Source organism: Cydia amplana, chromosome 19, assembly GCF_948474715.1.
Source record: "Cydia amplana chromosome 19, ilCydAmpl1.1, whole genome shotgun sequence".
NCBI lineage: Eukaryota > Metazoa > Arthropoda > Insecta > Lepidoptera > Tortricidae > Cydia > Cydia amplana.
Genome location: NC_086087.1, coordinates 25,001 through 27,500, shown reverse-complemented (window position 1 = coordinate 27,500; position 2,500 = coordinate 25,001). Strand labels below are relative to the sequence as shown.

At 44.9% G+C, this 2,500-nt stretch overlaps 1 non-coding gene across 1 annotated transcript in view; it reads left to right on the top strand.

Annotated features, from left to right (window-relative positions):
- Positions 1 to 1,092: 1,092 nt before the first annotated feature.
- Positions 1,093 to 2,500, top strand: part of LOC134657342 (small subunit ribosomal RNA) — a 1,908-nt gene continuing 500 nt past the window's right edge. Inside the window, exon 1 of the ribosomal RNA XR_010097603.1 lies at positions 1,093 to 2,500. This exon is cut by the window's right edge and continues 500 nt beyond it. This is a non-coding gene — a ribosomal RNA (small subunit ribosomal RNA).

Here is a 2,500-nt window from a genome sequence, read left to right as displayed (position 1 = left end):
GAAGATGAGAAGAATGGGCGAAGATGAGATCATATCATTCGCGACACTGTTCAAGTTTGTTATATCCACTTTTGTGGAAATTTAAACGTTCATAACACACACTCTGTAACCTGTTCATAACTCTGTAAATCTCTAAATTTTAGTGTTTAAATATGAACAGGAATAATGAATACACATTGTTAATAAAAATATTTCTGGTTATTCCAGCCCACACGGTGTATACACCCACGGTGTATATTTGGTAGTTTTGAGTTTTGATTGTTGTATTAAAAATTGTATTATTTATTTGCACTTTGTTCCTAGTTTACACGTTTGTAACGTGACAGACGGGAGAACTTGCCCACCCGGGAAACGCTGTATTTTGACTTGCAGATACTCTTGTGTGTCACCATCGCCAATTCGAGACGCAACGTTCACGATTGGTTTTTTGGATGACAACATTTGGATTTGCGAGGAAATAGTGTTCTCCTATGCGTGGTGTGGCGCGGAAGTTGTTTTGTTTAACCCCCGGCGTAATACGGTTTTAAAACTCTCTGAGAGTGGTGTGCCATGTCGCAATTAAACTGATATAACGCTTTTATAATTGCGGTCAGTTTAGCCGCCGCATCTGCATACGCGCTTTGATTGAAGTTTTATCGCACAGTATTGGTTGAGGGTTACTAACAGCTTTCCACTACCGGGCGAGCGATAAATCGTTACGTACGAACGACCATGTTAAAAGAATCTAAAAAAAAAAAAAAGAAAAAAAAAATAGTGAGATTTTTGTCTGGTCGTGGAAGAACGTTCGATTAATCGGCGCACATGTTAACGCACACTGTGCGTGAGCGCTGTCACTCACCATTCGCTAGAGAGTGTCACTCACCCGCTAGAGAGTTTGACTTTAAGTAGTCCCTACCAGTCTACGTTACGCCGCGCCAATTTCGGTACATCCGAATGGCGTGTGTCGTACATGACTGACTGGTGTCTTACGCGTGCGGTCTGAGTCGTCTAAGTATACATACAATACGTGTGATTTGATGTAGACGATGTCGGCGCGCGCGTGGGGCGCTAGTGTTTCGAGTCTCTAATCAAGACTCACACGAACACGGCAGCTCCCTGGTTGATCCTGCCAGTAGTTATATGCTTGTCTCAAAGATTAAGCCATGCATGTCTCAGTGCAAGCCGTATTAAGGCGATACCGCGAATGGCTCAATATATCAGTTTTGGTTCCTTAGATCTTACTCAGTTACTTGGATAACTGTGGTAATTCTAGAGCTAATACATGCAATCAGAACTCTGACCAGTGATGGGATGAGTGCTTTTATTAGATCAAAACCAATCGGCGGAGGGCCTCGCGTCCGAAGTCGTAACATTTTGATGAATCTGGATAACTTTTGCAGATCGCACGGTCCAGTACCGGCGACGCATCTTTCAAATGTCTGCCTTATCAACTTTCGATGGTAGTTTCTGCGACTACCATGGTTGTCACGGGTAACGGGGAATCAGGGTTCGATTCCGGAGAGGGAGCCTGAGAAACGGCTACCACATCCAAGGAAGGCAGCAGGCGCGCAAATTACCCACTCCCGGCACGGGGAGGTAGTGACGAAAAATAACGATACGGGACTCTTACGAGGCCTCGTAATCGGAATGAGTACACTTTAAATATTTTAACGAGGAACAATTGGAGGGCAAGTCTGGTGCCAGCAGCCGCGGTAACTCCAGCTCCAATAGCGTATACTAAAATTGTTGCGGTTAAAAAGCTCGTAGTTGCATTTGTGCTACGCACTGTCGGTGCGATTCATCCGAATCGATACTGACACGTTTGCGGAGCATATCGTCGGTGAATCGTATGTAAAAGTACGGTTCAATATAAAAATCCTATCGCGATGCTCTTCAGTGAGTGTCGAGGTGGGCCGACAATTTTACTTTGAACAAATTAGAGTGCTCAAAGCGGGCTCAAAATGCTGCTTGAATATTTCGTGCATGGAATAATAGAATATGATCTCGGTTCTATTTTGTTGGTTTTCAGAACTCCGAGGTAATGATTAATAGGGATAACTGGGGGCATTCGTATTGCGACGTTAGAGGTGAAATTCTTGGATCGTCGCAAGACGAACATCAGCGAAAGCATTTGCCAAAGGTGTTTTCATCAATCAAGAACGAAAGTTAGAGGTTCGAAGGCGATTAGATACCGCCCTAGTTCTAACCGTAAATATGTCATCTAGCGATCCGCCGACGTTACTACAATGGCTCGGCGGGCAGCTTCCGGGAAACCAAAGATTTTGGACTCCGGGGGGAGTATGGTTGCAAAGCTGAAACTTAAAGGAATTGACGGAAGGGCACCACCAGGAGTGGAGCCTGCGGCTTAATTTGACTCAACACGGGAAATCTCACCAGGCCCGGACACCGGAAGGATTGACAGATTAACAGCTCTTTCTTGATTCGGTGGGTGGTGGTGCATGGCCGTTCTTAGTTGGTGGAGCGATTTGTCTGGTTAATTCCGGTAACGAACGAGACTCTA